This window comes from Muscardinus avellanarius (assembly GCF_963383645.1).
Source record: "Muscardinus avellanarius genome assembly, chromosome: 11".
Taxonomy (NCBI): domain Eukaryota; kingdom Metazoa; phylum Chordata; class Mammalia; order Rodentia; family Gliridae; genus Muscardinus; species Muscardinus avellanarius.
The window spans coordinates 88,469,208-88,481,327 of NC_137797.1; positions in this window are offsets into that span (position 1 = coordinate 88,469,208).

Sequence of the window (12,120 nt, forward strand, 5' to 3'; positions counted from 1 at the left end):
GGTCTCCTAAGCCAGCGCGCGCAGCTGGCTTCGAACCTGCGCATCCTCCTGTCTCCGCCTCCGAAGCATGGGGATTACAAGCGTGCGCCACCACGCCTGGCCTCAACATGTCTTCTTTATCACAATCTCCTTTTAATGGTCTTTCTTCTTTCTTCTAGATTTCTAATCATTTGCCTGCTATCCAGCTTCTCCTGCTATGAAAAAGAAAAAAAAAAAAGTGTGTGTTGTTTTGATCATCTTGGCAGTGATAAACCTGGATATGTGTGCTGTACATATTCATGAACTTGCCTATAAAAAATGGATACTTATTCTAAAGCTGTCTAATTATAAAGTTTACTGGAGTGATCCTCTTAGAATTCAGGAATGCCCACCTACCTCCCACATGGGCTGCTTTCCACTTCCGTCCTTGAATTCAGGAAGTCCTACAGCTTCGCTTTTTAACATAGGTTTCTTTCTTGTAGAGACCCATCAGTCTTGTAGAGATCTATCATTATTAGTCCTGTGTACTGTGCACAGTGATAAATACCAAGCCGTCATCTGCTCTGTGTGTTGTCATTGATTGGGAACACGTTTGCCCTCTCCTCCTGGGAAGCTTGAGGTCTCTTGTAGCAGAGATATTTATCTTTGTGATTCCACTGAATATGACATGGTACTTTGTGAGCAATGAGCATTTTATGAGATAAAGTTAAGCAGGAGATGTCTGAGGACTCCAACCTGTTGGATAATGCAAGCTAAATAGTGCTGCTCATAGTTCTCTGTGGTGCTGGAAAGGTCCTGTGTCTGCTATAAATTGGCAGCCACTAAAGTACAGGTGGCTTCTGAGCACTTGGCATGTGGTTATGAAATTGTTTTTTTAAATTTTGCCTAGCTTTAATTAATTTGAATATTGTGTTTAAATATTAAACATTTGAATATTATATCAAAATTATATGCTAAACTATGTATTAATATTAGTTAATGTTTATATCAATTACTTTAAATATAAGATCTCAACTCTCTTACCACATGTAACTAATGGCTCCTTCATTAGAGAAGGCAAATATATAGCAAAAACAACTATTATTGCCTTTGTTTTTTGAGTCATTTTTCTTTCTTCTCCAAAATAAATAGGACTTGGAGGAGTCACCTTGTTCCAAATGACTTGGAAATTGAGAGGAAGAGTCAGTTTGTACGGTGATGTTAACATGTCTGCCCACGGGTTCTAAGGCGCCCTGGATTCGAGGCCCTGTGCTGAGTCCTCTATATCTATAGATTATCCATATCCCACAACAGCTGCTGAAGCAAGACTAGCTGCCGCCATTTCCCTGAGGCAGGGAGGAGTGCCCTCTATTGCCGGGGTCAAAGTTTAGCCGGAGCTGCTTTTTAAAACCTGAATGAACAAGTGAGCAAGGAGTGGCCGGGTGGAGAGGGGTGGCCAGTTGTGGTCTGGCTGAACACGCTTTTCTCTAGTTTGCATGTTGGGCTCTGGGTGGGAGGATGAATGCTGAGCTCCCACATGCCTGAAAGGAGAGAGTGAGGAATCATTCCTCACTACCCTGCCGCAGACTTTTTCCAAGTCAGAGGTCCCAGGGGCCTTGCCTCGCTCACACTAAGCTTTATAAGCACTTAGGGAAGAGAAATCTAGAGCAGGATTTTCCCACATTCAGACTCTGAAGAACAACCGAAAAACAATTCTTTTTCAGAGAACCAAACTGACTAGTGCAAAAAGAAACTGAAAAACAAGAATTTGCTCTGGAAAACTTTTTCTATAGACAAAAAAAGACATAGACTTTTTAGGGTAGTGAGATGGTTCTGGGACAGGGGTAGGGGACTCAGAGGAACTCTCTTTTAGCCCTTATAATATTGCTGGGGGCATTTGGATTTGGGTATTATTCATGAATATGTTTGCCTTTTGTTTCCAAAAGACAGAACGCAATGTATAAGATTTGACAGACTCTAATTTAGTAAATACCAGCAAGGGGCATTCCTTTCTCCTATACTCAATAAAGGTTGTTAAGGGTTAGGGCTTAAAGAAGACATGAAATCATACCGGGTAGGAGGATAGGATGAGACATTCAGGACACAAATGGCTCATTATATAAAATATGCAATGGAGCAAAATATCCACCCCCAAATTGGCTCATGGGTGATCTTTGGAGGTTAACAAAAGAAATGCCAAGGCAGAAATGATGGAGACCTGAAAGAATGAGGTCCTCGGAGCCAATCTTGTCATTCTCCCTGCTTTCATCTCCCCTGAAATTGGCTCATTACACTACTAGAAAATACACCACAGAATAAAGTTATGTTCCAAAAAGAAAGGAAGGGGAGGGGGAAGCATTGCCTGGAGCATTCTATATACAGGAATATTATTTTCCTTTATGGTTTTATACACATATGTAGGTCAACCTAGCAATTAGTTGGATCGATGCAAGTGTTTGCCCTGTCTTTGTTGAAAGATGATTCTGCAATTTGGTTTAAATAGGTGCATGTAAAAATGTGTTTCCATCTTCAGTTGTTTGCATCTATTCAGTTGGACTCCTGCGAGCTTGCACCGCACTCTGTGACTCCCATTGTGATGGTGTTTATTAATACATATTGTGCAACAGGCAGGTGGTGGTGATAATAATATACTTGAAAGAACCCTTATGTTCTCACGGCAATAATTTGCAATAACGCTGTAGGGATCAGTGAGGCAGCCAAGATGGGAATTGCTGTAAACACTTGGTTTGCACACCTGTACTAATGACACCCACCTACAGAGAGAGGTTAAAAAAAAGTGAAGGACACGTCTGAGGTCTCCTGGTAATTGTTAAACATAGATGCTTACTGAGCACGCACTCTATGTATATGTGCAAGACAATGCATTAGGCTCTCAGAGAGATAAAGGTATAGCACGATATCTGCTACAGTGAGCACTTGCTATTCTTGCCCAGCATCCAGGCTCCTGTTTGCAGCATCTTGTTTTCCCTTTGGGGGCCAATTTCTTGAACACTGGTGTTAGAACCTCTTAATCTAAATGTAAAACATCAGAGAAGTAAATTCTACAAAGAATATTGATACTTATTTGGAACTAGCAAAGCATTGCAATGGGAATCCCCAGGCCATAGTAAACTGTGGGCATGTTCAAAGATGTTGAGGCAAAGGGAAGTTTTTAAGACAATGAAAGAGGAGGATTAGCCAGACAAGGTGGCACAAACCTGTAATTCCAGTATTTGGGAACAGGAGGATTGCAGGTTCCAGGCCAGCCTCAGCAACTTAATGAGACCCTTAGGAACTTCACAAGACCTTGTTTCAAAATTTAAAAAAATTTTAAAAGGCTGAGGCTGTAGTTCAAAGGTAGAATGCCCTTGGGTTTGATCCTTGGTGCCAAAGAAATGAATAAATAAATAGGTGGATTACATCAGATATTTCGAAGCAATAATTCTTAGTTACAGTGATTAATAACAAGAATGGAGTCAGTTCAAGGTTGGACAGACAGTTGCTGGGCAGAGGTCCATATACAAGTACTTTTTTAAAATACAATTTTCTCAGTGTATTGTAATTATACAACATAGTTAAATCGAAAGTGATACATTTATACATGCACACATAATTTGGTGTGTTTCCTGCAGGATCTCATCCCACTTCCCAGCCCCTCCTTCCCTTTGCGTTAGTGAGATGGGTAGTAATATTTTCATATATGAACATAGCCTTATGCGATCTGCTTTCCTTCTCAATCTCCATTTCCCCTCCCAGCCCCCTTTCCCTTTCCATTGTTCTACTGGCGCCTCTCCTCGTTCATCTGAAGTTCCTTTTGCTTCCTATTTCCTCTCTAGCTTCCATATATGAGAGGAAACAGATGACCCATGACTTTCTGAGGCTAGATGACCTCACTTAACATAATGATCTCAAGTTCTATCCATTTTCCTACAAATGACATAATTTTGTTCTTTATGGATAAGTAAAGCTCCACTGCGTGGCTATAGTACACTTTGTTTATCCATTTATTTGTTGATGGACATCCAGATTGGTTCCATACCAATAGCCAACAAATAAATGAAAGAAAAATTCAACATTATTAGCAATCGGGAAAATGCAAATCAAAACTACACTGAGACTCCATCTAACTCCAGTTAGAATAGCAATCATCAAGGACACAATAACAAATGCTGGCAAGAACGTGGGGCAGGGAGTATAAATCAGTACAACCACTAGCAAAATCAGTATGGAGGTTCCTCAAAAGACTAAGAATGAAACCCCATATGACATGGCTATCTTACTCCTCAGTATATTTCTAAAAACATTAAAGTTCGAATGCTGTAGTTACACATGCATAGCCATATTCACAGCAGCACAATTCACAAGTGCTCGTTTTGTGTAGGGCTATGGTGGCCTTTGTGCAAACCTATGCTTCTGGAAGAGTCTTTAGAAATAGTTACTGTCGGACAATAGTATGTAAGACCCCTTCCTTTATAACCTTCTAGCTTTAGGCACCTGTTTTGGTAGTGTTCACACAGTGATCCATTTTGATTCTGACGTTTCTTTTGCAGACCCCTAATCCCAGCCTTGGTATCTTAATCCAAGGCTGTCAAAATGAATCACACTGATTCGCTAAGGGGGGCACATGATCAAATCTAAGCCAATTAAGAGCCATTTCTGCAATTTTTTTGGGGGGGGCTGGGAATGGAACCCAGGGTCACTCTACCTCCAAGCTACACCCCCAACCTAATTTTTTATTCTTTATTTGGAAACAGGGTTTAAGTTGCCGAGGGCCTCACTAAGTAGCTGAGACTAGCTATGAACCCGTATCCTCCTGTCTCAGCCTCTCAAGTACTGGGATTATAAGCATATGACACCACGTCTGGTTCATTCCTAGGATTTTTTGAGCCATTGTGGAGCCGTTGTGGAGGAGGCACTGGATTTTACAGGAAGTTGCATAACTGTTAGAATTTACACTTGGAGTTATTGATGGAGATATTTCCATAGCATGGTAAGCACCTGCCTGAAATGAAGCTGCCAATAGAAAGAGAAAGAGAGTAGAGGAGAAAAGAAAAGGAGGAAGGGAGGGAGGGCAGAAGAGAGAGAGAGAGAGAGAGAGAGAGAGAGAGAGAGAGAGAGACAGAGAGAGAGACAGAGACAGAGAGAGAGACAGAGAGAGAGATTTCTTGAAGGCCTGAATTCATCTGTGTTTGAAATTCAATCCCTTACACTTTTCAGTTATGTTAGATGACAAGTATTCTCTTCTTTCTTTTTTTTTTTTTAATTTGCCAGCGTGTGTGGTATTTCTACAGCTAGAAATAAGAAGAGTTCTGAGTAATAAATCTCTCTAGGAGGGTATATACTTATGGAAAAAAGCTAGCATTTAATGATACCTACCATCTCATGAAAGCTCATAACTGTAGGGCATAGTATTCCCACTTTGTATATAAGTAGTATTTACTGGGTGACTTTACTGTAGTGTGTGCATGTTTGCGTGTGTGTGTGTGTGTGTGTGTGTGTGTGTGTGTGTGTGTGTGTGTGTTTCCTGGGAACTGAACTCAGGGGCATTCTACCTCTAAGATACACCTCCAGCCCTATCCTATTTTTTTTATTTTGAAACAGGGTATAACCAAGTTTTTAAGTGTCTCATCAACTTGCCTAGGCTAACTTCAAACCTGAGATTCTTCTGTCTCAGTCTCACAAATACTGGGCTTACAGACATGTGTCACAGTACCCAGTAGTTATTCTATAGTGTGATTAATATTTTCACCATTTATAATGTTTCTAACTTTTGGACATTTTCACTAGTTGTGAAAAACCAAAGCTTAGTTTGCTTAAGGCTGTTTTTAACCTGAAGTCTTTAGATGTAGTAATTTGCTACAGTCCCCATTATTTGCTATGGCCAAACATTTTGTGTCTGGCCTAGTAGGCAACTGAATTTTCAATCCTTATAGACGGTCATAGAAAATATTCTGCTACACACAACTTTGTCTCCTTTATTGCTTTCTGAGCACCAATTTTTAGAAGTGGCGTTCCTAGGGAAAGAGGTTTACACCTTATAATGCCAACTTACCTTCTGGATAACAGTATCTGCTCTCCACTCAGCAGTGCTTGTTTGTGCCCCTCTTCCTACCCTCACACCAGACTTATTGTTCTTTTTATCATGAACAATTTCTATGCACCAGGCATGATGCTACATGTCTATAATCTCAGTATTTGGAAGGTTGAGACAAGAGAATCATAGGTTCGACGAGATCAGCCATAACAATTTAGTGAGGCCCTCAGCGACATAGTGAGATGTTCATTTCAAAATAAAAAACTGAAAAAGGGCTTGGACTGTAGCTCAGAAGTAGAATGCCTCTGGAATCAATCCCCAGAACCAAAAAAAAAAAAAAAAAAACCAACCAAACAAACAAACAAAAAGATACGTCTAATTTGAACAAGTTTCTCGTCTTTTCCTTTCTGCTTTGTTTCAAGAAATTCCTCTCCTCAGATATTCTCTTAAAAATCAAAGGGCTTAGCCAGGCACGGTGGCGCACGCTTGTAATCCCAGCATTCAGGAGGCAGAGAGCGGAGGATTGCGGTTCGCAGACAGCCTCAGCTACTTAGTGAGGCCCTCTGCAACTCAGTGAGACCCAGTTTCAAAATAAAGAATAAAAAATAGGGCAGGGGTGTAGCTCAGAGATTGAATGCCCCTGGGTTTCATCCCCAGACCCACAAAAAAAAAAGTAAAAATCAAAGGGCTTGTGATAGATCTGTTCCTCCTGTCTTATAGGTTAAATAGAACATTCTTCATCCAATTATATGAGAATTGTCATGAACAGAGTTCATGGTGCAACCACCAATAGGGTCTCAATATGTGCTGTTTACTGTGATTACTCAACCTAAGAATGAGGTAGATTAGTCTGAGAGGTTAATTTGTGTGTTTTTCTAACTCTTGCCACAATAAAAGGGATTTGAGAGTGTTTACTTCAAAATGTTTACCCTCAGAGTATATTTGCAAATATGAGTGTCAAGCCCTTAATGCAGAACAGAGTATGCAGTAAACACACAATTAATGTTTGCTGTGTAATGGAAGATAAAATAAATGGAAAAAGAATTCAGAGCAAAAGTGAAATAAAAGCAGGAAATTAATGCAAGAAATTACATGCTTTAAGAACATGCATAAACACTGCAAGCTATTAAAACAGTTTTGCTGGGTTTAACCTCCAGGGTTTTTGATTCAGCAGGTCTTTGATGGGTCATAATAGTTTTCATTTCTGTGTGTGTGTGTGTGTGTGTGTGTGTGTGTGTGTGTTTGTGTCTGACTGGAGATTGAACACAGGAGCTTTCTGCCTCCAAGCTATATTCCCAGTCCTTTTTATTTTATTTTATTTTTTTTAAAGTAGCCAAGCATAAAATGGCTTTATTTTTATTATTTCAAGAATAGAATGAATTTGAAAAGGCAACATACACATTTTGGACTAGGCAAAGAAAATATGAGAACCTTTAGACCAGCTGTTAGCTAGCATTTGAAAAGCAAATTAAGCAGGTTTGTAATATAAGGCAGCAGATGGAGAAATGTGATCGCTGAGGAATTACATTTTTATCTATCATTTTTACTTAAGTCTGTCTGTCTGCTTTTCAGAAAATATTTTTCTCATAGAACATTCTTCATATTTCCCTGAAACCATATACATTCAGATATTTCTTATTATATCTTATCTAAGTTAAGAGTAAGAAAATATTAATACAAATATGATAAAATCATATTGCATTTAAAAAGTAGATGGTTTTATAACAATATATACAGTAACTGTGTGAAATATAGAGCAAAAAAGTGGTACTAGCCTGAAAAAAATATTACATTATTTGTGCTTGTATTTTTATCCTCAAATATATGTGGTTTGGATTGAAAGCAGGGCATATTTTTGGTAGCAGGTTAATAACTGCATTTTTAAAAGGTATTTATTTTTGTTTTGAAACAGAGTCTAGCTGGGTTGCTGAATGTTTCACTGAGTTGCTGAGGCAGTTCTTGAACTTGTGATCCTTTGTCTCAGACTCCTAAATACTGGGATTACAGGCCTGTCCCACCACACTAGACTGATAATTTGCATTCCTAGTAAGTTCCCAGATGCTGCTGCTGCTGCTGGAATCATATTTTGAGGTCCACCGTACTAGACCTTGGATATATCTTCCTCTTGGGAGCTCATTGCCTGCTGGGAAATTTCACTGGGTTCTGATCTCCTAAACTGGCAGGAGAAAGATGTGATTTTCCAGTACTGCCTGTGTCTGGGTAGCTGTGAAGTAGAGTTTTGCCCATTCAGAGTTGAGTAATAAAAGTTTGTTTAAAGATAATACCACCTTTACATGTGATCAATGTAATATGATTTTCATTTGATTGATTGATTATCAACTAGTTTAGATTATCAACTAGTAAGAAGAGAATACAAAAATTTCACTTACTGAGCCCCCTCCATTCCAACATTAGGAATATCTCAAAAGCTGAAACCTATGAAATAGCATTCCTACTCACCAAAATACATGTATATATATATATATATATATATATATATATATATATATATATATTTTTTTTTTTTTGAGGGCCTGGGGGATAGAACCCAGGGGCATTCAACCTCTGACCTACACCCCCTGCCCTATTTTTTATTCTTTATTTTGAAACAGGGTCTCACTAATTTGCAGAGGGCCTCACCAAGTAGCTGAGGCTGTCCACGAACTGCAATTTTTGGGTCTCAGCCTCTCCAATGCTGAGATTACAAGAGTGCACCACCATGCCCGGCTAAAATGTATGTATATTAACAAAATAAACTAATTTTTTGTATGCATGTAGTGGTACCTCCTCAAAATGGATATCAAATACTACATCAAAATGAATGCGTAGGTTACTGCCCAAATGAAGGAGATGAAGGTGCTGGGTGTCATGGCACACGTCTGTGAGCCCAGTTCTTGAGAGGCTGAGACAGGTAGAGAGTAGGTTCAACAATAGCCTCTGCAACTTAGCAAGACCTCATTTCAAATAAACAAAAAAAAAAAAAAGGAAAAGTGCTGGAGTGGCTAAGAAGTAGAATGCCCTTGGTCTCAACTCTCAGTAACACACACACACACACACACACACACACACACACACACACACACGATGAAGAAATATATTTAGGCATTAGTCAAGACAAATTTTTGCCAGTGGTTCATAATTTTTTAAAGTAGAATCATGCCTAATTTAATGACGGGACACATGGGGACAAATGCATTGCTGGACATTGACTTTTGTTTGAATATTACAGAGCACACATACACAAAGACAGCTATGACATCACTAGGTGATGCATCTCAGGGGACAGCTCCATTATATGTAAGGTCTTTCATTGAAACATTCTCATTTGGTACATGGCTGTATGCTTAAAACTGATGATACAGTTCTATTTTAGTAGCAAATATCAAGGACTATTTAAATCTACTTTAAATGAAGCTATGAAAAAAATACCCCTTATAAAAGAAATGTAATAGTTACATTTGTGTCCAAATTAGCAGGACGTAAACTTTGCTCTCTGGCTGAAATTTATCTAGGCTTTGCAAATGAAATCTAGCAAGCACAGTCCTCTTTCCACTCCTTTGAGCTCACAGAGTCCATGAAGGAACTCCTTGTAAAATTTAATTCTACTAAATGAGACATCGTGGCAAAGAAAACCAAAACTGGATCTCTTGCCCTTTAGCCCAGTTAGCATATTAAATCTATGGCTTTCCCTCTAAATAAATTTCTACTTTTATTGGGAATTTATATTGTCCAAATAAAAATAAAACCATTTTATGAGATGAAGCTCCAATAATTTGGCAACAGGAATTAGAAAAACACCATGTTTTACTGTCTTATTAGATTCATCTTAAAAAAAAAAAAACAAGATTTTTTTTTATCTTGGTAAGATATTTCCATAAAAGTTGTGGGTTAATGTGATACCTTCTCAGGAGAAATACTGCTTTGTTGTGATCTTGGAAGCAGCAGATCTAAGATCATTAGCATATTCACTAAAAATGCTAAATCCATAAAAGCAAAACGAAAGATTCTAGAGCCCTTTTTTCTTTTTTTTAACTATTCATGAGTTATTGTTATTGTACATTAGTAAGGACAAGGTAGAGTATATTTCTAAAATTGGGTTTGATGTGTTACGACACGAGACAGTATTTGAATATATTTTATTTTATTTTGGTAGTGGGGATTGGAAATAATTCTACCTCTGAGTTACACCCCCAGCCCTATTTCAATTTATGTTTGGAAATGGGATCTCACTAAGTTGTGGAGAGCTTCACTAAGTTGCCGAGGAAGCACTGAGGTTACAGTGTGTGCCACCAAGCCCAGTTTGAGTATATTTTATACTTATATTACATGAGACAAACCTAAAGGATGGACAAAAAAGATAAAGGAGTATTTGTAGGATTAACCAAGGCAAAACAAGTGTATTCAAGCAAAGTATAGATAACTTTTGTCCCTACCATGATTTTTGAGAAATCGGACCGCTCTCAAGAAGAAAGTAGTATGAGCAATTTCTTATAGGTTCATGTATTTTGAAGTTGAAAGTGCCCCCTGTGATAGGCAATCTGGATTTTCAAATTGATTGGGTTATGAAACCCCCAAGATTATGTGACTTTGGGTACATGGATGAGATGCTTTGCTACATAATGGCAGACTGAAATAGATGCCCTGTCCTGGACATGGGCAGAGTTGCTCTGATAGGTACAGGATCTGGATAAAAATGAAAAATCTGTGTGAACTATGCATGGTTTTTCCTGATAAAAGCATATCAACTTTTGCCTGGGATATTGGCTTTCAGCTCTTATAAATGTACTTTCCATCTTGGACTGGAACTGCATTATGCTTGCTCTGATTCTGAGACTCCAGCTCTTAGATTGCTCAATCAGCTGCTGGTTCCTCCAGCTCTCCATGTGCAGGCAGATACTTGGAACTACACTGCTTTGGACTGTAAGCTGCTTTCATAAATTTCCTTTTAACGTATACACATCCTATGAGTTCTGTTACTCTGCTGAACCCTAATGCACCTTCTGGACTTGGATAACGGAGGAGAAATTCCACCGGAGCAGTGGAGTAGGTCTAGAGGAGGGCAGTGGTGGTAGAGAGAAAGAATTAATGAAAGAAACGTTTTCACTGATATTATATGCATATATAAAATCACCAGTTCTAGTCTTAATATCATGTAAGAAGAAGGGCGTGGAAGTAGCTGGAGGGGGGGGGGCGCCAAGTGCCATAGCCACGGAAGTCCCTATCACTCTGAACTACTCTCTGATGTGAAACTACAGTGCACCAATAAAAGTATGTTAAAAAAAAATACCCTCTATGTTTTAGTCCATTTTCTGCTACTACAATAGAATACCTGAGAGCAGGTATTTATTAGAAGAGAAGTTTTTTCTGTTTCTTTGTCCTGGAGATTGGGAAGTCCGGGAACACGACAAGGACACGTCAGGGCCTTCATGCGGCACCAGCTCAGGACAGAGGGTCTGAGGGCAAGAAGAAAAGAGCAGCAAGAGGGTGCTGAGCTTTGATTTATAACAAGCACACTGAAATAGTGTGCTATCACAACTAACACACTCCCCATAGAGCAGGCTAAGCCACTCCTGAGGGCAGAACTCTGACCTAACCACCTCTGTAGCCCTGCCTCCCAACACAGTGACATTGAACACTAAGATTCCAACCCATAAAAATTTCCAACACACTCAAACCACAGCACCCTCATTTTTGAGACTGTTTTTGGACATCCTATGCCAGAATTTCCCTTCCATTTCTTACCGTGTTATCAATATCTCCTGTGAGGTTATTTTCAAAGTATAATGAAAAAGTCTGTGGAAAATCACACATTTTGTACCTAAATTTGTAAGGGAAAAATTAATTCTGTACCTCATAGGAAAAGAATTAAGGATAAATATTGCTAATTATAAGTAGTTACTTGACTTTTATAATCTATTAAGGCTGTGGTCTTTATACTCTTGACTTGATCCACTTTAAAATTTTAGAAGAAAAACTGGGTATGGTAGCACACACCTGTAATCCTAGTGCTTGGAAGCCTGAGACAGGAACGTTGCAAGGTTAAGGCCAGCCTTAGTAACTTTGTAAGAACCCTGTCAATTTAATAAGGCCCTGTTTCAAAATTAAAAAAAAAATTAAAAAGGCGGAGG